The 13,169-nt window shown below is 41.3% G+C and overlaps 1 pseudogene; it reads right to left on the bottom strand.

Moving 5' to 3' along the window:
* Positions 1 to 12,608: 12,608 nt before the first annotated feature.
* On the bottom strand, positions 12,609 to 12,714 carry LOC118639698 (annotated as a pseudogene).
* Positions 12,715 to 13,169: the final 455 nt, after the last annotated feature.

Below are 13,169 nucleotides of genomic sequence, written 5' to 3'. Positions count from 1 at the left end.
GGTTGGGGTTGCAGGAGACCCGGAGTTTTGCAGATGCGGGTGCAGTCAGTGGAGGCAGGAGCCTCGGTTCTGTGTGCATCACCTGCGGGGGAAGGTGATCGTGGGTGTGTGCATGGATGTGTGCGTCAGCATGGGATGTGATTATGAGAGTGTGTTTGTGTGTTGTGTGCGCGTGTGTGTATCGTGCGCAGGATGTGTGCATGGTAGGGAGGCCTTGATTGGCCCTGATTAGGCTCCTAGAACTGTGAGGGGGGTGGAGCCTTTTTAATGACCGTGGTCGGCTGTGACTGTAAGGTGCGCTATACTGCGACCGAGTGATCCCGTAAAAGCGGTATGGTGACTGACTGGAGACAGCTCAAAACTGTCCTCGTTTAAAGAAAAATTATCCTAGTTTAACTTTTATTACTTTTAGGAGGGTAGAGCTTCAGTTTTGCTGTTCTGGGGCTGAGGAGTCTATGGACAAAATCCCTATGTGACTTAGTCTGTGCCTGTCAAAGACTCCGAAGCCCTTGTTAACCACAGAGGCTCCTGTTCTAAAGGATGGCCTCTGTTGCCTTCAGTGCACCTTTTATCCACTGTCCAACCTAGTACTGTTAATACACAGTAGGTATGCCTTACATTAAGTGTAGCCTATTCTGGAATCAATTGTAAGTTCCATGGTTTCTTGGAATCTGTTGCCCTGGTTTTTTGTTTTTGTTTTCACTGTCATTTCACCTTATAGCCACACTGCACAGAAACGCTAGCTGCACAAAAAATGAATGTGAAAGGGAAGTTGAATATGACATCTAGAATGATGGTACCATCGGAAAAAGCACAACCCTTTGTTTATTATGGCAATTTAGAGCTGGAATTTCCCCCGAGGCAGGAAAAACATGATAGGTAGGCACCAAAAGCAAAATTCTTTCTTCTTAAGGTTCCTTTTCAAAATTCTGTAGGGGCCAACTGCATGCAAATCCACAGCATTTTCATAGCTCTGTTAACAGAAGACTTGAGAACATGGAAACAGATTCCAGTCCCAAGCTTCAATGCACCTGACTTTTCTTTATGACCGAAGGAAGGATCACAGTATTCCAGTCTTTCTCATACTTCCATCTTGGTATGTTTAATATAGATAATGGAGGCTTGCTAGTGCTACCCTAAAAATAAAAGGCCTGTTGAAGTGAGAGGCAAAAAGCATTTATTTGAGATAAATAAGAATAGCTATTCCAGGGTCAGTAATTCAGGCAGAAGCCCAAATAATGTTCCAATTAGGAAATAGGCAATTTTGAGTATTTATGAGAAAATAAAGGAAAACAATTACATCATTTCTGTTGGTGCAGATAACATAATGACGCTGATACTAATACAATGATTTTTTGTTTGTTTTTTTAATCCTCACCCGAGGACATTTTCCCATTGATTTTCAGATACAGTGGGAGGGTGGGAGAGAAAAAGAGACATTGATGTGAGAGAGAAACACACTGCTTGGTTGCCTGCCGTACAACCCCTACTAGGGCTGGTATCGAACTGCACATTCATGCCCTTGACCAGAATTGAACCCACGACCCTTTGGTCTGTGGGCTGACACTCCAACCGCTGAGCCAAACTGGCGAGGGCACTATACAGTAGTTTTAATTTTCAGTCCAGTAGTCATAATAATAACTGCTTTACTGTTATCTTTGCAAACAGTTGTTTGGGACACAATGTTGCCTTATGCTCTAGTCCAAAAGTTATTTTGCCCTGTTTTAACATTCCAAGGTTTGAGAAATAAGGCTTACAAGGCAGTTCCTCTGGCATGGCAGCTTCCATTTTAAACTGTCTCCGTTTTATTATTGTTTGCACTAGTAATGAAGAATGTGTTCTTAATTTTAGTCTGTCTGGCCTCTTAAGAAAGGCCCGAATGTCATGGTTCCCTTTCCCTTACAAGTTTTGCTGTACTACAAAAGATGAGCCATGCCCTGGCCAGTTTGGCTCAGCGGTTAGAGCGTCAGCCTGCTTAGAGTGTCGGCCTGCGGTCCAGAGAGACTCAGGTTTGGTTCTGCTAGGGGCGCATGCCTTGGTTGTAGTTTGTCCCCGGCCCTGGTTGGTCCTGTGGGTGGCAACCACTCGACGTGTCCCTTTCACATCGATGTTTCTCTCTCTCTCTCTCCCACTTTATCTGAACAAAAAATGGAAAAATGTCTTCGGGTGAGGATTAAAAAAAAAAAAAGATGAGCCATGAGAGGGGAAAAGTGTTACAGTTGCTCTTCTGAAAGCCAAGCTAGAGTTCATTTTGAGCTTTTTCTTTGTTTTATGAAATTAATTTTTGTTTTTTAGGATATAACATAACTTCATCTGAAATGCTCTGCCACATAGTGACTTACCCATTTACCCTGGCCTTCTCATCCCAGTTAATGATGGTACAATGAGGATGGATCCCCTTCTTTCCCAGTGCTTCATCAAATGCCCTTCCTACATTTAATGTTCATATAATCACTTGGCAACACCTCCCCTTGTGCTCTTTTGGTCTAAGCATTCTCATGATGCAGAAGTAATACTCTTACCTGGTAATTTGTTAGGGAAGAGACCAGTGCTTAGATAGAATTATATATTAGATACCGTAGGTATTCTTCAGAGCCATGAATGGAAAAATGGCAAGGCAGGAGATGGTTTGATTGATTTCAGTAAAGAAGTCTTCTGTTTTGGAGTCCTTTAGGAGTAAGAGTATTTTGGGTATAGAGTACCTCTGTCAAGAGGGTAGGAATTTATTTCTGAGGGTATACATTAGGAGGTTTATGTTGCACCAACAGTTCTTATTGAAGATTTGGCAGTATCAGTTTAAAAAAAATTATTTAAGCCCTGGCCGGTTTGGCTCAGCGGTTAGAGCATCGGCCTGCGGTCCTGAGAGACCCGGGTTCGGTTCCCGCTAAGGGCATGTACCTAGGTTGCAGTTTGTCCCCGGCCCTGGTCGGTTGTGCGGGTGGCAGCCACTCAATGTGTCCCTTTCACATCGATGTTTCTCTCTCTCTCTCTGTTCCTCTCTCTCTCCCTCACTCTACCTGAACAAAAAATGGAAAAAAAAAAAAAATTATTTAATTACAGTTGACATTCCATATTAGTTTCAGGTATACAACATAGTGATTAGACATTTATATAAATTACAAAGCAATTACCCCAGCCCTGGCCGGTTTGACTTAGTGGTTGGAGTGTTGGCCTGCGGACCAGAGAATCCAGGGTTTGGTTCCCGCTAAGGGTATGTACAACAACAACAAAAATTAATTAATTAATAATATAGTTAAAATAAAATAAATACACCACAAAGCAATTACCCCAATTAAGTGTAATGCCTACCTGACACCATACATAGTTAATATAAAATTACTGACTATATTCCCTATGCTGTACTTCCATCCATATGACTATTTTGTAATTACCAATTTGTACTTCATAATCCCTTCACCTTTTTCACCCAGCCCTTTAACCTCCTCACATCTGGCAACCATCAGTTTGTTCTTTGTATCTGAGTCTTTGTATCTGAGTTTGTTTCTGTTTTGTTTGTTAATTTTTTGTTTTTTAGATTGCACATATGAAATCATGTGGTATTTGTTTTTCTCTGTCTGACTTATTTCACTAAGCCTAACACCCTCTAGGTCCATCCATGTTGTCACAAATAGTAAGATTTCAGTCTCTTTTAAAAGCCAAGTAATATTACGTTGTGTGTATATATATATACATATATAACATCTTCTTTATCTATTCGTCTGTTGGTGAACACTTGGAATGCTTCCATTTCTTGGCTATTGTAAATGATACTACAGTGAACAAGGGATGCATATATTTTTTAAATTAATGTTTTGGATTTCTTCAGATAAATACCCAAAATTGGAATTGCTGGGTAATATGAAAGTTCTATTTTTAACTTTTTGTGGAACCTCCATAATGTTTTCCATAGCACTTCCAATTTGCATTCCCACCAACAATGCATGAGGCTTCCCTTTTCTCCATCTACATCTTCTCCCACACTTGTTGGTTTGTATTCATGATAGCCATTCTGACAGGTGTGAACTGATATCTCATTGTGCTTTTAATTTGCATTTCTCTGATGATTAGTGATGTTGAACATCTTTTCATATGTCTATTGGCCATCTGTATGTCCTCTTTGGAAAAATGTCCAAAGGTCCTATAAAGTTCTTCTGCCCATTTTTAATCTTGTTGTTTTTTGTTTTTGTTTTGTTTTTGGTGTTCAGTTGTAAGAGTTCTTTATATTCTTTGGATATTAACCCCTATTCAAATGTATCATTGGGAATATCTTCTCACATTCACTAGGTTGTCCTTTCATTTTGCTGTGCAAAACTTTTGAGTTTGATGTAGTCCTATTCCTTTCCTTCCTTTCTTTTTTCTCTTGCCCAGGGAGACATATTTTTAAAAAAGCACTACTAAGAGTGATGTCAGAGAGCTTACTGCCTATGTTTTCTTCTTGGAGTTTTATGGTTTCAGGTCTTATATTTAAGTCTTTAAGTGAGTTGAGTAAGGTCACAGAATACAAGATCAACATACGAAGTCAACTGAATTTCTATATACTGACAACAGGCAAGTGGAAACCAAAATAAAAATGAAATATTATTTATAAATGCCTCTCCCCCAAAGAAATACTTAGTTAAAAAATTAACAAAACACAGATTCTATATGATGAAAATTATAAAATGCTAATAAAACAAAGAAAAATACCTGGAGGAACATGCTCTGTTTAAAGATGTATATTCTCTAACTTCATCTATAGGTTTAATATAATTCCTATTAAAATCTCAGCAAGCATTTTGTAGACACAAACAATCTTGTTCTAAAATTTATGTTCAAAAAAAGGGCCCCAAGGATAGCCAAGAAAAAAAAAGAAAGAAAAATAATGAAGTGGAAAGCATTACTCCAATATTAAGGCTTACTATATAACTGCAGTAAGTATGGTACTGGCAGGGATAGTAATAAAGATCAATGGATAGAATAGAAAACTCAGAAATACAGCCAGACAAATGTGCCCAACTAATTTCTGACAAGGGTGAAAAAGCCATTCAGTGATGGAGGGATAACATTTGAAATAAATGGTGATGGAGCAACTGGACATGCATAAAAAAAAAAAAAAAGAACCTAGACTTAAAGTTTCACATCTTCTACAGAAATGAAATCACAGGCTTAAATGAATAATGTAAAACTGCAAATCTTCTAGAAAATAAACATAAGAGAAAATCTTTGGGACCTAGGACTAGGTGGAGGGTTCCTAGACTTGACACCAAAAACTAAAACAAACAAACACAAGACAATAAGGCTCTCAAAGCTTGGAATGCCCTGCTCTGAGCGGCTCTTTGGTTCCCCAAAGAACTGCACCTAGCAGGGATAGCCAAGACTTCACAGCTGAACCAATCAGTCTTTTGCTGGGGGTGTATTTACTGCCTGCAGAAGTGGGAGACAGGCTCCACCTCTCCTCCGGGCTGCGGAGCAGAACTCACAGTGAGGTCTGTTTAGCCTCCCCACCATGCAATCAGAGCCCAGCACTCTCCTGGCAGTCTCCCTGATAGAAGCCTCCCCAGGAGATACAGTCCAACAATCCAAGCACTGCGCAGAACTGAAGCCCTCACACATCCCAAGTGGGAGTGGTTAAAAAATTAGCTTGGCCCAGGATTGTGTTCTGTCTATGCAGCTGGTCTCAACTAAGCAGGGGCCGAAATTCCCAGCTCCACTTGCCAAATATACCCGACCTGTGCTGCTACCCTGTGCTGCTGCCTACCAGGGGAAGGGATCAGTCTGGGAGGCTCCACAGGTGGGGGAAGGGGTTCTGACCCCGCACTCAAGGTGGGTCCTTTCCCCTTTCCCCTTTCCCCACACCAGACAGTTTAGTCACTTCCGGGGGTTCTGCCCGATGCTTTACAAGAAGAAGAGGGTCCCTTAAAGTTACTGCTGGGTGTAGCCCAAGGGCCTCTCCCCTGGACCCAAACACCACAGTGCACAGCCTTTCCAACAGTCAGAATCTGCGCAAACTTCTCTGGCTGGGGCTGCTAACAATAGAAGCGCTCCTTCACTGGAAAGGTACAGTCCCAGTCTCCCAGGCAGGCAGATTTCCCCTGGTTACCTCTGCCGGATACTATGTGGACTCTTCTTCCCATCTCTGCTTCTCTGGGTTTGGGGTCCCTGGGTGGAGCTGAGACCCCACATTCCCAAGGGGAGGGAGCTTTACAGATGATATCACTGGGGCTGCTCCAGGTGAGCTCCTCTTTTCCCCAACTTCCCTCCTCTTACCAGTCTCTTTGTGGTTTCTTCAGTGCCCCTTAGTTATAATATGTCCAATCAGCTGCATTTCACCTGGTTTTTCAAGTTGATTATGAGGTATTTTAGCTATAAATCTGGTCCCTGGCTGAGAGGAAGGGCCCTCAGCTTCTGGTCAAGCTGCAGCCATCTTGGGGAGCCTAAATAAAAAGTTTTTAAAAAGAAACCACCACACCCATACAAAAGGAAAGGCAGCAAGCATCAAAAAATGATAAAAGAATCACATCTCTAAATGAAAAGACCATAATTAAGAGTATAATTTTTTATTTTTGGAGTCAATGTAACAAAGTATCATAAATTAGGTGGCTTAAAACCACAGAAATACACTTTCTCGAAATTCTGGAGCATTATGATGAGTCACAGACCCATCAAAGACTTCTAACCTATAGAATGGATCTCCAGGACCCTACACTTTCCTAGACGACCTCCTTTCTTCCCAGCCTCTGCCATCTCTACCTCCTCAATGTAGTAATTTGCTTTAATTTACCCAATTTCTACTCAATCTTAACTATTCTATTAGAACATCTATTCATCTGTTCTTGATCTAATATTAGATTAAAAATATCTTTATAACATTTAAAAAATGTATTCCCTTCACCTCGCAGGGCAGTTTGTGTTGATTGTATCCTTTAATGAAAAGAAGTTACTAAGTTTCATATACTCCCATTTGCTTATTTTTGCTTTGGTTACCTGTGCCTTGGCATCAATTTTTTAAAAACAGAGTCTAGCAGCCATTTCTGCCCAGGGGCCTCTGTCGCAAACTGCACTTCAAGGAGAAGTCCCTGCACTAAACTACCTGCACCTGCTGCTGGACTGCCTGCTTGCACTGTGTTCCTGCCATCTGAGCCAGCCTGTATAAAGGAGTTCCTGGAACCCTATTTCGACCAATAGGACTGAGGGTTTCCCCATCTGATCAAAGCTGAGCAGCTCCTACCAATTACAACAGCCCTATTCTGACTAACCAGGACAGTGCCTTTGGACCAATCAAACTGAGAATTTGGAGTCCTCATTTGAATGAGAACAAACCAGTCAGGGACCAGGGGCAGGAACTTCTTTCAAGCCAGCTCCACTCTGGCTGGGGAGCACACTTTCCCTTTCCACTCAAGAATAAAGACTGCATCCCCCTGGCTGAGCTGAAACACCAAGATGTCTCATCAGAACTGAGTGGAGCAGAGCAAAACTGACTGTCACAAACAAAGCAGACTAACACAGCAGACCAGCATGGAGCAGATCTGAGCTGTCTAGCCAAAGGGACCTGCCCCCAGAGCTATTCTACGGTGGTGCATTTTTCACAGCCATGCTGTATCACAATTGAGCTGTTTTGCACTGAATAAAGTTTCCTTCTTTGCTGCACCCCAAATTGGAGATTCTTGTTGGCTTTGAATTGGCGCCAAAGACCATTGGTTGACATTACTTAGGCTTCATTTGCTTGACATTTATAGGTGACCTTATCTTCCTCTGGCCCTTTTATTCCTCTTCCCTGATTGACATCACCACAGCAGATCCCAATCTCATTTTTTGCCGACCCTTTTGGGTCAGGACCCCAAACCAAGGTCCTTATGCCAAATGCCATTCATGCTAATAGAAGAAGACCGAGTTCAGTAAAGCAGAGCAGAAACTTTTTTCTTTGGTCAAAGAATGAAGCAGGATGAGCTCTTGTTGGAAAGGTACCTTCTCTCTATAGTTAGGGTTTGGGGGGATTAACTGGTTGAGTAGTCAGGATCAGGAGAGCTGGGGTATGTACACTCCCCATGGTTCCCTTGTGCATTTCTTACCCCTAGGTGTTATTTTTAGTATGTTAATAAGACAAGTTCACTGGAGGTCACTGGAGGTCACTGAAGGTGTGGGGTGGGTTCTTGAACACCATCTTCAGATGATCTGGTTTCAGCTAGTTCTGCAGCTGAATTGTCTGTAGGTGCTGTGGTTAACAGTCACCAGTTCACCTTAGTTCCTGTAAGCAAGCATAGCTTGCAACATAGTTTAGATATTCAGGAAGAGTAGGGTTTTCTCGAAGTTAGCCCAGTGACAATTTCACCTATATACAGGACTTTATGTCTCTAAGCCACATGTGATTTCCTCATTGCAGGAAAGGAGACCGCTCTGAATAATGGAGAGAACAATGACTAAACAAGCTCCAAGAAGAGGAAAGCCATTGCAGTTCAGCTGGTGTGGAGAGTCACAAGTTTAAGATGTTTGAGAAGCGTTCTTCTCAGAGGCCAGAGGAGAGAACTGAGGTCCCCTGAGTCTGAGTTCCCAAAGACTTGTCCCCATTCTGAACAAAATCATTTGAAAATGGAGTCAACAGCATCAAGGGACTCTAACTTGGAGTCAGGACACCATTAGGAAAGTCAGGCTTAGGCACATCCACACTCAGATGAGGACTGGACTTTTGTGCTTGCTGTAGACGTCCATCCAGGAACTTGCCTCCCTGTCATGCAGAGGCTTACCTCAGAGTCTCACCACAGGGACCTAACTAATCCTTTTTGAATTAGTCATCACACTTAGCTGGATAAACAACAGGAAAATTTGGGTTTTGCCTTTATAAACTCGAGCTTTCTTCATCTTCCCAGAGCACATTTCAGGTCTTCCCCTGAAACTGGGATGTTTAAAACAATAGATATTTATTCTCTTTCACAGTTCTGGGGCCAGAAGTCCAAAATCAAGGTGTCAGCAGGGCCAGACTTCCCTGACTCTAGGGGAGACTCTCTTCCAGCTCCTCGTGACTATAGGTATTCCTTGAACGGTGGCCCCCATGATACCAATTCTTTTTTTTTAATATCATGATTTAGCATGAAATTTTTTAAAAATTGATTTTTAGAGAGAGAGAGACAGACGGACAAAGACATCAACTTGTTATTCCACCCACTCGTGCATTCATTGGTTGATTCTTGTATGTGCCCTGGACCAGGGATCGAACCTGAAACTTTGGTGGTTTGGGACAATGCCCTAACCAACTGAGCTACCCAGCCAGGTCCCATGACTCCAATTTCTGCCTCCATGGTGACATTGCCTCTTTTTCCTTAGTCAAATCTCTCTCTGTCTCACTCTTATAAGGACACCTGTCATTGGATTTAGAGCCCACCCAGACAATCCAGGATGAACTCCTCACCTCTGGATCCTTAATTATATTAACAAAGACTGTTTTCACAAAGTACCATTCACAATTTCCAGAGATTAGGATGCATACATATCTTTTTGGATGTTACCATCCTGCCCATTGCACTCTGTCTTACCAACAGAATGTTGTACTTTAAAATTTTTGCCATTCTGATAGGTGAAAACAGTCTCAGAATCATTTAAATTTGCATTTCTCTTTTCATACATTTAAGGGTTACTTTTACATATTTTTTTGACTCGTCTGTTCTTTTATTATTATTTATTTTTAATCCTCACCCGAGGACATTTTTGCATTTATCTTCAGATAGAGTGGGAGGGAGAGAGGAAGAAAGAGAAAGAGAGAAACATTGATGTGAGAGAGACACACCGAGTGGTCGCCACCCACATGACCCCAACTGGGGCCGGGGACAAACCATAACCAAGTACGTGCCCTCAGTGGGAACTGAACCTAGGACTCTCCAGTCCACGGGCCGACACTATAACTGCTGAGCCAAACCAGACAACACTGTTCATTTCTTTTATCCATGTTTTTCTGTCAAGGTTCTTTTTTTTTTTTTTGTATCCTCACCCGAGGACATTTTTTGATATTTTGTTCAGATAGAGTGGGAGGGAGAGAGAGAGAGAAACATCGACGTGAAAGGGACACATCGAGTAACTGCCACCCACACAACCCAACCAGGGCCGGGGACACACTGCAACTGAGGTACATGCCCTTAGCGGGAACCGAACCAGGTTCTCTCGGGACCGCAGGCTGACGCTCTAACCGCTGAGCCAAACCGGCCAGGGCTCTGTCAAGGTTCTTTTGGTCTTTCTGTCAATTTTAAGAGAGTTTTTTATTTTAATTGAGGTGTAATTGAAATATAACATTATATGAGTTTCAGAAGTACAACATAGTGATTGAATATTTGTATATATGATGAAATGAAAAGGTCCTTTTTATTTTTTTTATTTTTTTATTTTATCCTCACCCGAGGACATTTTTGCATTTTTTGTTCAGACAGAGTGGGAGGGAGAGAGAGGAAGAGAGAGAGAGAGAAACATCGATGTGAAGGGACACATCGAGTGGTTGCCACCCGCACGACCAACCAGGGCCGGGGACAAACTGCAACTGAGGTACGTGCCCTTAGCGGGAACCGAACCCGGGTCTCTCTGTACCGCAGGCCGACGCTCTAACCGCTGAGCCAAACCGGCCAGGGCGAAAAGGTCCTTTTTAATATTAGAAATTCTATGAGCTGAATTATGTCCCCCCACTCCCCAAATTCACATGTTAAAGCTCAGTACCTTAGAATGACTATATTTGGAGATAGGCCCTTTAAAGGGGTAATTAAGTTAAAATGAGGTTGTTAAGGTGGGCCTTTTTCAATCTAAGTTCTTGTCCTTATTAAAGGAGATTAGGACCTACAGGGAGAGACACACCTGCCAGTGCCTTGATCTTGGACTTCTAGCTTCTGAGAGCTGTGAGAAAATTAATTTCTGTTGTTTAAACCACCCAGTCTATGGTATTTTTGTTATAGCAGTCCTAGCAAACTAATACAGGAATATTAGCCCTTTATCTGTGATATATCTTGCAAATATTTTCTCCCAATTTGTAAGTTGTCTTTTACTTTCTTTTATTAATGTAGTCAAATCTTTGAATATATCAGATTTTTCCATATTTTCTTTTATGGCATCTGTTTTCTGAGTCATAGTTAGAAAGTTCTTCCTTATACTGAGCTTAAACAGAAATCCTTCCATGACTTTCTATATAGTTTCATTTTTTGTGTTTATATCTATGATCAATTTGGAGTTTACTCTTGTGGTGTGATGAGTTCTGGATATAATTTTATTTTCTTCCAAATACCAAACCACTTTTGCCATCTAAATGCTTATATTTTCACTTTTTATTTTGAGGTCATTGTAAATATCTATGCCATTGAAAGAAATAGTATAGTGAGATTCCCATATCACCTTCATCCAGTTTCCCTCAATGGTAACTTCTTGTAAAATTATAGTACAATATTATGACCTAAGACATTGATATTGATACAATCCACAGAACTTATTCACATTTTGCCACTTTTATATGCACCCATTTGTGTATATCTGTGTATATTTAGTTCTAAAGTTTTATCACATGTGTAGTCATGTGACCACCTCCATCACTTCTTTTCCTTTGTTATATCTGTCTCTGCCATGAACATGAGTCACAAAGATCCCTTGTGCTACCCTTTTATAGTCACACCGCCTCTCCACCCCCTCTCCACCAATGCCTGGCAGCCCCTAATCTGTTCTCCATCTCTGTTTTTGTCATTTAAAAAAATTTTTTTTCTTTATTGATTTTAGAGAGAGAGGAAACGAGAGGGAGGGAGACATAGAAACATAATGAGAACATCAATTGGCCATCTTCTGCATGCCGCATTCTGGGGACTTGGCCCACAACCTGGGCATGTGCCCTGACCAGGAATTGAACTAGCGACCTCTTGGTGCATGGGTCAACACTCAACCACTGAGCCACACTGGCCAGGCTCTGTTTTTGTCATTTTAAGAACGTTATATAAATGCGCCCTGGCCAGTTTGGCTCAGTGGTTAAAGCGTCGGCCTGCGGTACAGAGAGACCCGGGTTCGGTTCCCGCTAAGGGCACGTACCTCGGTTGCAGTTTGTCCCCGGCCCTGGTTGGTCGTGCGGGTGGCAACCACTCGATGTGTCCCTTCACATCGATGTTTTTCTCTCTCTCTCCCTCCCGCTCTGTCTGAAGAAAAAATGCAAAAAAAAAAAAATGTCCTCGGGTGAGGATTAAAAAAAAAAAAAAAAGAACGTTATATAAATGGAATCACACAGTTTCTCACTTTATGAATTTTGCTTTTTCTCACTCAGCATAATTCCCTTGAGATCCACGTAAGTTGTTGTGTTTCAATGGTTCATTCCTTTTTATTGCTGAGTATTTTTCCATCGTGTAATATATCCTACTTCATTTAACCATTTACCTGTTAAAGGATAGGTTATTACCAGTTTTTGGTTATTACAAATAAAGCTGCAATGAACATTCGTCTACAGGCATTTGTGTAAACATAAGTTTTCATTTCTCTGGGATAAATGGCCAAGACTACAGTTTCTGGGTTTTATGGCAAGCATTGCACTTACTTTTTTTGTGAAACATCATTTATTTCAATTTTGTTCATTCCAGCTCTGTGGCCAAAGGAATTATTCCACTGTTCATAGGAACTGATGTTTGCAGCATCATTGGTCATGGGAATGCAAATTAAATCTAAGACCCAATGGATTAGTTTTTAAACTGATAGGAACAGATACTACACTTGATCTTAGCCAAAAGGTCAAGAAGCGATCCAATGGATTAGTTTTTAAAAAGATGTGTATAGGTCCTATATTACACACTCTTGAACAAATTCATCTGAGTGGGGTGAGTCATTTATACTCCACTCAGCAGAAGTCAATGCCACACTCTGGAGTTTACTGACCCCTTAAATGACAGGAACCCATACCCCCCCCCCCCATAAAGTCCTGGAAGGGAATGTAAAGTTTGGTGAATACATTGAAGCTGGACAGCAAAGAGGAGTTGCCCAGGAAAGTTATTGGTTAAATAAATTACAAAATATCCTTGTAATACAATACTAAGACAAATGTAAAGTTGTAGAAAATAATAAAGCTTATGAAATACTTTTAAGATGTAATATCAGCAGAGAAATCATTTTACAAAACAGGTTGACCAATATAACTATATCAATATAATGTGATAGAAAAAAGATTAGAGAGTTAAACAGCGATTTCAGTTATCGATTGA

The sequence above is a fragment of the Molossus molossus genome, unplaced genomic scaffold (genome assembly GCF_014108415.1).
Source record: "Molossus molossus isolate mMolMol1 unplaced genomic scaffold, mMolMol1.p scaffold_m16_p_21, whole genome shotgun sequence".
Lineage (NCBI taxonomy): Eukaryota > Metazoa > Chordata > Mammalia > Chiroptera > Molossidae > Molossus > Molossus molossus.
The sequence above is the reverse complement of the archived record's forward strand: the minus strand, read 5'-3'. Positions and strand labels throughout refer to the sequence as shown.